The sequence below is a fragment of the Triticum aestivum genome, chromosome 6D, assembly GCF_018294505.1.
Source record: "Triticum aestivum cultivar Chinese Spring chromosome 6D, IWGSC CS RefSeq v2.1, whole genome shotgun sequence".
Classification (NCBI taxonomy): domain Eukaryota; kingdom Viridiplantae; phylum Streptophyta; class Magnoliopsida; order Poales; family Poaceae; genus Triticum; species Triticum aestivum.
Window position 1 is genome coordinate 127,975,796 of NC_057811.1, and position 11,594 is coordinate 127,987,389.

An 11,594-nucleotide genomic window follows, 5' to 3' on the forward strand; every position below is an offset into this window, starting at 1 on the left:
GACTGACGTGTAGCCTCACCCCGCACGTACACATGCACGCACGCAAGACACGCACGCATGTAGGCGTGCAACACTGACACGTACACACGCACGCATGCTGGCGTGCAACACTGACACGTACACATGCACTCACGAACACACGCACGTACACACCCATGCATGCAACACTGAAACGTACCCTTGCACGCACGCAACACTCGCACGCCTGCATGCACACAGCACACGACGCAAGACACACGCTCAACCTATACGTGCATGCACCCTTTGTTAAGGACATGGATTGTTACGGGTATTAATCAATCTTATCTGTGATAAGCAGAACATTGATGTTTGCAGCGGTCTTTATGAATCACAACGTATCGAACGGCCTATCAACATAGTAGGCTTATCTACATGAAAAAGATGACGTCACACTCAATGAACAATCATCGGTTTATGAAATGCCCGCTTCTGACCGCCCTGGCCCACCAAAGGTTCCTCTGCTGTGCGCTGCCTGCGTTGGGTCACTGACATGCAGGCCATGCACCCAAAGAGCCCACACATCAGTGGAAGAACGACGCGGTGTCCTAGGTCAGAGTCGAGGGCGCCACTCGCGGCACGCCCGGCTGAACACGCCTCCGTGCCGCATTCAAACGCCTCCATGAAACCCGCCCGTGTGGAAGCCGAGAAACCCACTCTGGACACACGTCCGTTCATGATCGGGCCGGCGTTAAACGCAACGCCGGCCGAGCTCCTCCCATCCGCCGTCTATTTAATCTCCTATTTAAACGAGGCCAAACGCCGGCCAAGAATCGCACACCTCCGCCGCTCCCCTATCTCCTCCACCATTTTGTCCACTCTTACAATGGCTTACAAAGAGTAGTTATTCCGCATCCAAGCCGGCTGGGTAGCCCGCTGGATACGAGCTATGCAACTCACTGATCCACCTCCCTCCCCTCGCCCGACGGAGCCAGTTGCCGCCCCAAGCCGGCGCGCGATTCAGCAACTCGCCGCTCCAGGCCAGCTCGACGAGGAGCAGCACACGTGCCTCGTTGCTGCCGTCCACGCCGCCGCCTCGTACCACGTCTCCTGTTTCTGTGGCCGAGACTCCCATGCCGGCGGCCGCGCCATGCAAGCAGCGACAGAAGCCGGGTGCGCAGAGAGCGACGAGTCGGTGGCCAGCGCCTCCGCGTCCGCCGCCATCATCGAGGAGAAGTAGAACACGGGAGGCCGCCGCCGCTTGGGTCCCATGAAGGCCACCGCGGAGGCGACGCCGGCGTACACAGCAGGTGTCTTGCCGGATCCTTTTGTTGCGAGGACCTTCGTCGACCCCGCATGGGCTCCACGGAAGAGGGGAATGTTAGGATGAACTCGAGCCGGTGCCGGCCATGGCGAAGTAGTGGCCGGTGATTAACTCGAACCGGTGCCGGCCACCATCATCTTCGGCACCAGCCAATGATATCAGTTGGGCAGTGGGGAAGCGAGCCATCCTTTGCACTGAAGCATATACCTCCGGGGCTCCCGGCAGTCCGGTGATCGTGCTGCCGGACATGAGGAACACAAATCGATCGGCGGGCGACCATTTAGGCCAGGTATTATATACCTGTGCTGTCCAAAACTAGCACCGCGTAGTTCATTTGAATGTAATGAAATGCGTCATGTTTGTATGAAAATCCTGTATTTTATATGATTTCCGTCGTTGTTTATATGAAATATCAGGTTGTCTACGTGTTTGCGTGAAATTCGTCCGGTTGGTTGAGTTGCTATCATAATGTGTGCGGCTACGGTTGGATGGTGTAATTTGCGGGTCGCCGGTCGGTCTGCGGGCGGCTCGGGCGGCGTTGTGGGACAAAACACAGCTCGTGCGAGCTCGTCTCCAACATGCGCGCTGGAGGATGCATGACAGCATGAGCACCTGAGCCATTTCTCGTTCATCGGTGGCAAAGGCACCGGTGGACAAAAGGGTCGCCAATATTTTGGCTACCCCGGGCAAGATCCAAACAGCCCCTCCCAACAGATTCAAATCCCTCGTTCGCCGTGGAATTTTGCCATGTGTTGTTTTCATGGACTAGCAAGATGCCCGTGCATTGCACGGAACATCAAGATGCATTTTTTACAAACTCCCGCATGCATGCAAGGGATAATTAATGTCCTCCTTCGCTAGTACCACGAGGCAAACACCATTAATATTGCATCGATTAGTGTTAGTGGCCTTGTATATCTGCAAATTGTAATTTTGATAGTGGCCCCTTGTATATAAAAATGGAGGGAGAAAGATGAGAGATAAGGTGAGGAGGAGTGGGGCGTGGTGGTGACTGGTGGTCGGACTGGGCGGAGGCATGGGGATGGACGGCGCATTATGTCTAGGTTTGTATCTCTCTCACACACACCCACGTAGGTGGGGGATGTGCATGAAGAGAAGAGGTGCACGCACGGCGCACGTACTCCCGTCTCTTTCCCAACCACACCCGCGCGGGTACACGGTGGAGCTCATTTCTGTACGAAAAAGGTAGCCCACGTGGTAATTTGGCACGTGTACTGGTTGTCCACTTGGTGGAGGGAGGATCGTCTACCACGAGTGAACAAACAAATTGCGACTTGACGCGTTATGTTAAATTAAAAAAAGAGGCAAACCATGTGGGGCCTACCTTAGAGGCAAGGCTCTATACACGGGAGTACTTTTGATGTGTCCCGTCAACTCGCAGAACGAGGAGAAGCTTGCTTAGTACGCCGTCTCCCCCGCCCACGGGCGCGGTGGCTCGCAGGATGAGGTGAAGCTTGCTTACGAGTAGTAGTAGTAGTAGTAGTACTACTACTACTGTACGTCTTTACGCCCGCTCCCTCGCCCACGCGCGCGGTGGCTCGCAGCACGAGGAGAAAATTTTACTACTCCCTCCGTTTACTCCTCGTCCCTACTACGTACTTTGGTTAGTACTCCCTCCATTTACTTATACAAGGCCACTATAAAAAATACATTTTGCATCTATACAAGGCCACAAATAGTAATCGAGACAAAAGTTACTACTCCCTCCTTTCCAGTTTATGGCTCAATTTCAAAATCTCTCCAACCAAGGTAGACGGTGAGTGGTCGAATTAATTTCGTAGTTTGCACAAGTAATTAGTACGCTCGTTTTTCTCAAGAAGTTATGTTTACCGAGGCATTAATTAGAACGAATGCATGAATGACCACTAAATTTCCATGAACTTGTACATGCATTGGTTAGTTTCCTCTTGACACTGCTTGCGTCGGGTGATCTACCGCACCTCGAAATCCAACATGTAATGGTACTATTACTAGTATAGTAGAATTGAGACTTATCAAATGGAAAAACGATGTTTTTTAGATGAGCCCTATAAACCCTAGTGGGTACGTACTCCGTAAAAACAGATTTTTCCAAAACTAAGTCGCTCCCTTTCATGAATTCTGTAGTATACTCCTCCGTCGACGCTCCCTTTCATGAATTCTGTACTTCCTGTCACCGACATGTGGGACATATAGCAACCGGGTCGACGTGTCAAGCACCAAATAACAGTGCAGAACAGCAGGGGGGACGCACCCCACTTGTACCGGCCCAGTAGTAGTAATGAGCAATGAGACGTCAAATCACAATGCCGCACCTTCCCAGACGGACGAAGCAACCATTATTTCACACTTCGGTTCGCCATCATCTCAAACCACGTAGTATTGCTTCTGCCTCAAGAGGGACACGCGCATCGCCTTGGTACATCATGACACGTGGGACCGCATGACACGCCATGCTCCCCCGCCGATCGCTCTGTAAAATCACCTCATTTTTACTATACTTCCTCCGTATTGGTTTACTACATGGCATGCACGTCGTTCTAGGTTGAGAATTTAACTGGCTATATATGTGATGAACAGTGCTCTAGCCTTTTAAAAAATGTATACTTTTGTACAGTAGTACTATCGATGGATTGCGCCATGGAGCAAAAATTGAAATTAAAAAAGGTGGTACATATAGAGAGCGCTCGTCGCCAAATTATGCATATAGTACTATTAAAAAAGCTAGTACGTGCTTAATTGGGTGCTAAATTCTATTAAAGAAATACTAGTAGTATGTACATACTGAAGAGTTAAAGTAACGAGAACAAACATAACATAGTTCTGCTGGGGGCTCAGCACAACACACCCCTCAAATTAAACTAAGCACACATGAAATTAAACTATGCAACTAATCCGGTAGACACTGCATTAGAAGTTTAGAACCACCATGAGCAACAACACTACCACCTTACTCGGAGTCCTCGTCCATGTCCTCGACTTCGTCCTTGTCCCTCTTCCTCTTGGCCGATACTTCTTTGCTTGAACTACACACTTGGCTGTTGCTCTTCATCCAACCCTTGTAGATATTGAAACAAAGGTAGCCATCCATTGCAGTGTAGTGGATGTGGTCTATATCTAGTACATTCCGCTGCCATGCATGACGATGAAATGTGTAATGAGGTTTCTCCAGTTTACGGTACGAAGGATGAACCATGGCTCCTCCCAGGGTCAGCATTGAAGGCTGACGAGAGGGCACCAGCCGATTCTTCTGGAGGTCGAAGGGGTTGCCTACAATGAGGCCTATCTGACCCAGGACTTCTTTGTCGTTCTTAAAGTCTACAGTAATGAATTTCACTGTTTTGTCCTTGAGAAGTTCTTAAAATCCTGGCACTCAACGTCGGCATGGCATATGTGGTAGACCAAGCAAACGTTATGTACGCAAACCTAGATCACGGCGGGCTTCTTCCTCTCTTTGTCCTTTAGATCCTTCTCTCGTCCCAGGACTGTGATGTACTCAACATCTAGCCCAGCGACCCACTCATCATCTGAGTTTTCGAACATGCGTCTGAAGCGGGAAAGGCATCCTTTCACCGTCGCGGAAGAACGGGTGTAGATGACGTCGAACTCATCGCCGGTGATGGTTCTAACCTTGTACTCACCGCCGATCGTGGAGATTTGGGATGCCATGGATTTGGGAGGAGGGTTAGGATTAGTGGAACTGACGTAATGTGAATGGACGGGACGACTAGGAGCGAACCGCCGTAGTATTGAAGGATGTGCGGGGACGAGTAGGAGCGAACTGCCAGCGTGCGAACGGCAGGGTAGTGGCTTTCCATTCTCCCATGATACGGGCTTCCGAGAGCCCTTGGATCTGAGATCGAACGGTTGCATGGCGTGATTATAGACCTATGGGTGAATATCCTATCCTGGAGGGTTATTCTGCAAATTTTTAGCAACTTAGCATGCGACCGTTTGATCTCAGATCCAAGGGCTGCCAGCAGCCCGTATCATGGTCGCGCCTACCACGACCGTCGCGTCGCTCACGCGGTCGCGCCCTTGGAGATTTAACACGGTGCGTTAGGCTATCTGATGTTGGCATGTCATACATAGTCATCACTTAGTCACTCATACTACAACAAGGTTGGCTATAAGGTTGGCTATAAGTGTATTTTTTTACCCCTCTCTATCTCTTTCTTCGTACTCCCTCCGTCCCATAATATAAGAACGTTTTTGACACTAGTGTAGTGCCAAAAATGTTCTTATATTATGGGACACAGGGAGTACTAGTATTTATTGCATTTGCCAAGGAGTGACCTCTTCCAATGAAATGGTGTTGCTAAGTTTGCTTCATTTAATTAGCTATAGACTCAAAATTGTCTTTTCACCTAGGTACACGCGCTTAGCACCGTTTCTTCCTTGGGTCACCAAACTAGTCTCTCTCTTCTTGATTAACTTGCCACATCAGACTTTATGCCTATGTGGCAAGCTTAAGCACCCGTAGGAGCAAGTAAAAGTAAGTACAATAGTGCGCTTTACATGGCATTTTTGCATATGTGGAGGAAAGAGAGGCAAGGAAAAAGTGGAGAAGTGGGCTCTCATGCAAGAGCCAGCCTCTACTACATGGTGGAGCATTGGGAGAGGCACCTGTATGGAGGTGGTCAGGAATCGGGAGACTCACGGCGGTCGTAGCGCCGTAGTTAAAATGATAATGGCAAGTCAAATAACGGGGCCCCACCTGTCCAGCAGTAACTCGCTGTCAAATCACACAACCCTACGTTTGTAACAGCCTACTCTCTCGTCTTCTCGCATCTCTGTCGAACCGACTAGGCGGAACTGCCCTGCCTACCGCGCAGGAAAAGCCCCGCCCTCGACTTTTAAATACAACTACATCTGCTTAAGAATCCAATGATATATTTTTTGTGACATAGTAACTCATATTTAGTTAGTCAAATGGATGACCTAGAACTACGTGCAGGCCCTATAAATCGAGACGCCTAAAAATAAAAAAACCGAGACGAAGAGGGTAGTTCAGCACGTATCTTTTTAGATCAATATAGTCGGGATTCACCAAGGAGCAAAACCAAGTGGTAGGCTGCTCCTGTCGTGTTGGCGTAGCAACTCAAGCAGGGTCAGTCCGCACACGAAATGGCGACACACTTAACAGGACCCCTTTGGCCGACATGTGGCTCATCCACCGTCTTGTTCCACGTGCGATGCACCAAATTACAGTTCGGAGCAGCGGTTGGAATTGGAGGCACCCCGGTCGTAGCGCCGCAGTAGTAGAAAATGAGCGATGAGGGGTCAAATCACAAAGCCCCACCTTTCCCGCATTAAGCTGGACGGATGAAGCAACCATCATTTCACTCTAGGGCGCAAGAGCATAAAGAAAAGAGAAAACAATGATGCGTGCGGCAGCTACTTAGGGCACCCTAGGGTAGGGGTCTCCACTACAGATCCTTTTTTTGAAAGCGCCTCCACTACAAATCGGCTTCTCCCTCGTCCTCTTGAAGAAAACCGATGATGAGTGCGGCGGTAGGGTTTGTAGGAGTACTACGGCGTGCGGGGCCACGTCGTAGTAAACGGGTTCGAGTCGAGCCCTTAAATATGTGTGGGCCGCTTGGTTTTACGGGAACGAGGCAGCATTTTGGGTTCGGGGACCAGTGGAGATATAGTACGTACAAAAAATTGTGGACGTAGGTTCGACCGAAAGGCAATGATGCATGGGCCCTGCATTTTGATATACCCGGGGCCGCGTGAAATTTGCTACTCTACTCAAAACTAGTAAGGTACACATGTATTGAACGCATGAGATTTCGAAACGAAATTATGAATAAATACACACTATAGCATGAAAATCTTTGAGTCATATATGCATGATGTAGATGTTCGTTTAGTTCTTATAGTTCATCTCATTCAAAATCAATTAGTTTTATAAAAAATGTTAAGATTCATGGGGTTGTGCATTGTAAATCATAAAGTAAAAAACAAATAATGGCAATTCATTTAAAAAAATAATCAATTATGATACAGAAGATTCTAGAACAAAGGAGAAGTGCTTGTGTTTTGAGGTTTGTGCATTATGCTTAAGTTCAACCATGGAGTCTTCTAAATTGTACATGTGGCAGATCTGGTGGAATGTTGATGATATCCAACGGCCAGTAGTGCTCGGATTTGCCTATCTCTGCAGTGTCGGGTTAGCTTCATTCAGCGACCATCTTTCATAGTTATTGGCACACTATATAGTTCTTGTGCCATAGTTGCATGTTTTGGAAAAAAAGCTACTAGTGGGTTGTACTATCTATTTAGGAATAGAAGATGTATACATGGAAGTTGTAGGGAAAGAGATGACATGGAGCATCTCAATTCCTATGAGTAGGGATTGGAAAAGAGATGTCATTTGGTTCACATCATAGGAACTTTTCTATTGAATCTACAGATGACATGTATCCCAATTCCTATGAGGAGGGATTAGAAAAGAGATGTAATTTGGTTCATATCATAGGAACTTTTCTATTGAATATACGCTAATGTTTATTTTCCTTTGAAATTAAGGGAGTATAGGAATCCATTCATATGAACCAAGTGGCTCTAAAGCTATAGAAATGATATCATGTTTATTTCCTTTGAAATGTGGAGTATATGAATCTATTCCTATGAACCAATTGGCTCTAAAGGAAAAAATCCTATAAAAATCATATCATATAGAGTTCCTATAATATTCCTCGACACTAAAGGATGCTTGAAATTGCTGCGGGTGATACGATGGTCTTTCTTTGTAGACTCACCCATCTTTATAGTTACCTCTCGAAGATGAATGAAATGATATATACATGGTATTTTGCATGTGCAATTTGGTACACGAAAACTCGGTAAAAGTTTGCGAGGTTCGAATTTTCAATAAAGCTATATGCACTGCATTTCGGAACGGAGGGAGCATACGATAGTTGCTAACACTCATGTGGAAGATTTGTGTGTAGGAGGAGTGGCTGTTCTGTTAAATGACATGGCAAAACTGGCACGTCGGATGCCGATCTAACGGTTCTTACGGCGTTCGTCGGGAAAAGGCTTGTGGCGAACGTTTGTCGGATAATGATTTACGGACACATGCATTGCATTGATACGTGCCCCTCTCTCTCATGCACACGCACCCTCACGAGTCACGACTCTCCCGAGTCCTCTCGCAGACTCGCATGTCGCACCCACCGTCTATCTGCAGGTAGACGTCACGCACATATGTGCTCATCACACCCTACCCTCAGAACTTCCAAAAAACAAAAGACGGCGCGCACATTTTATTTTAGCTCACACGTCACACACTTATACTATTACTCTTGCGGCGAACGTTCTTTGGGCATAGTATATTGTACTCTCACGAAGAGAAGCGGTGCACGCACGCACTAGTTCTCTCACACCCACTCACGGGTACACGTAGGAGCGCATTTTTTGAAGCTGGTACAACAAAATCACTCCACTATATATAAAAGCAGGAGCCTTAGCGCTTGCTTTACTAGGGTTCCTCTCGTTCACTCTCTCATGCTCTCCAGATCTAAGCAACACATAGGTGGCCACACTCTCTCTCAGCTCACGGCTGGTCACAAATCCGACCGGACAACCTCGACCGAGGCAGGGGTTTAGGTGCATCGTTCATGCTGTCGTCGGCGGCGAGGGAGGAGACCAACGGCTGCCCGCGCGTCCCGATCGGCGGCCGTGTCGTTCTCTCCGAGAGAGCGCCGGCTCGGGAGGGCCTCCGACCCCTTCTTCCTCCCCGCGGTATTGTGGCCAAGATGCGGCCTCCCGACGCCGTCTTTGCCACATGCCGACGACCCTCAGGTATATATTCCTTCGAAACCTGCCTTGCTCTACTGCCCCAGCTCCCTTCGTGTGGATCCTTTTCTACTTCCGTCCGCTGTTCCAAAGCCACCTAGACTTCTACTATTATTAGAAGTAAAGCAAGTTCATACAGTCGACTCAAAGCGTTGGTTCAAACAGGGAAGAAAGTGGGAAAGCTGTAGCATGAATCTAGGACTTGGTTCTAAGAGGAAACGGGGAAAAGTAGTAATATTTGTCACTATTTAAATAACCGTATTTCGTATTTGCGCAAACAGGGATGTCTGTCTCCATATCGTTTCGGGATGTCTGTCTCCGTATCGTTTCTATCCGCGCAATCAAAAGCACACACCTCAGTTTTAGTACAACTGCGCAAAATGAGATGGCTATCCCTCGTTGCCGTCGTCTAACCTCCCGTCTTCAAGGTATCCCTACATTGGTAGTAACTAAGGTAGAGTGACCAATGCAATCTAAAAGAAGCTGATTCGTACGTTTTACTTCCTGATTGCAGTGCAGGGACGAGCGAAAACGACTGCATCCTAGTCCGGAATGCACTTTCTACCAGTTCATCCATGGACCGAGGACTAGCTGGCATGGCTGCACGGCGGTTTTTTGGACAGGTGCGCGGACAAGAGGCATTGTGGTCTGCTTATTTCTGCAAATAGCGGTGCTTAAATTTAGTGGAATGCACAAGCATTTCAGCTGGTCAGTACACTGCATGGTTCAGTTCAGCATTCCAGCTGAGACCACAATTATAATTGGTTATTCTGGAATGAGAGAACCTAACCCTGGATGGTGGCAACAAGAAAAAACCAGAGTGAACTCCAGGAAATTTAAGCCTGCCGGGAGGCCCTTTGCTCAGAGAAGCCTTGCTTGTTTTTTCCTGGTTTGTAAACCTTGTCACAACTTTGTCTTTTGCTGTGAACTAGTATATGTTTGTTATGTTCTATGAATCATTGAGATGTATAAAATTTCTTAACTTATGCTTTTCAAGTTTTATGAAGACGAGTTTAATGTGAGTGTTCCACATGAGCGCTGGACTAGCGTGTGAACGTTTGGAATTTATTACATTGTGGCCTCAATTAACTGCATGAACCACTATAGCAAGATACATAGTTGCTTATATGTCAGACAGCAGATTGTTGATTGTTAGCTGGTCGATAGCCTAGTGTTGAAGCGAGCTGAGCCAATGTGCCGTGTTTTGCACAACTGCTTACAAGTGGGGTAGCACCAACAGTGTTCACAAGTACTTATGTATACGTCAGTGCACGGTTCTCGAACGAGTGCTCTATTTCATCAAAACACACACTGCTCGTATGATAAACCGTGACAACTTATGTCTTACCATGCCATATTCATGAAAAAACTAGTGAGGACGCATCTGTTTCGGCAACAATTATGATGGTTTCTCACATGATTCACGGGCACACAAAAGTAGCAGCAGTTCCCATAGACGGATTCAAACAGAGTACTATCCCCAGAGGGGTCGATAACAGGCAAGGTTCGGATAATTAGACACAATCCAAACTACTATTAAACACTAGCTGGGGCAACTATTTCATGCCTCGATCTAATTTGGGCTGGACACAAGACGGACCTTGCCATGAACATCATCGAGGACGTCCCGCAGCAGCTCAATCCTGTGAACCTTCATGAAGACAACCTTGTGGCCTTGCCACTGATAAACTTGTTTGTGGAGGCATGCCACGTCATCTTCCTGCGTAATCTTGACAAGAACAATATGCATCACAAACGAAGGAGTAGCTTTGAACTTCTTGTGCTTCAGTACACCCTGGACAACATGCCTGACAACAGTGAGGCTGGAATACAACTCTTCATTGGTATAACCGCAAATGGCTTCCAGGATCCAACAGCCTAAGAACTTTGTTTTCCCAGTGCGTATATTCAGGTCGTCCGCCTCATAGCGAGTGACATGTACAACCACACAATCCTTGTCTGCATCAGGGCTCTAATTGAAACAGAAACAAATTCTGAATTACTTTTCAGTATAAGAAACACAAGTTATTTAAACCACTATGTATAGCATGGCATCGAAGCTAATAAAATTTTGCATTATTAATCACCACATACTTCCTTTTCTAAAAAAATCACCACATACTTAGATGAAAAACCACAATCGAGATCAGCAAAGAAGGAAATCACCTTGGGCAGCTCAGCGGGGGGGGGGGGACACATCCTCGAAGGGGAAAACTGCTCCTGCAGTGCCATGGGGGCTGTAACCTCAAACGAGGCGTTGACCATCTCAGTAGTGGCCGTGAGCGTATCTGGGGTCAGCTCGGTGGTTTCCTCCATCTTCTTGGAGCTCTCTGTCTCGTGGGGATCAGCCTCCCGCGTCTGCTCCAATATCGGCAGATCTTTGCCTAGTTCTCCTTGGTCCATCATGAAACTGACGAATACTAGGAGACCACTGAAAGGAAAACACAATCGCAATGACAATGAAACAAAAAAGAGAGTGAGGATCGGTTACTGCTTTGCAAAAGTT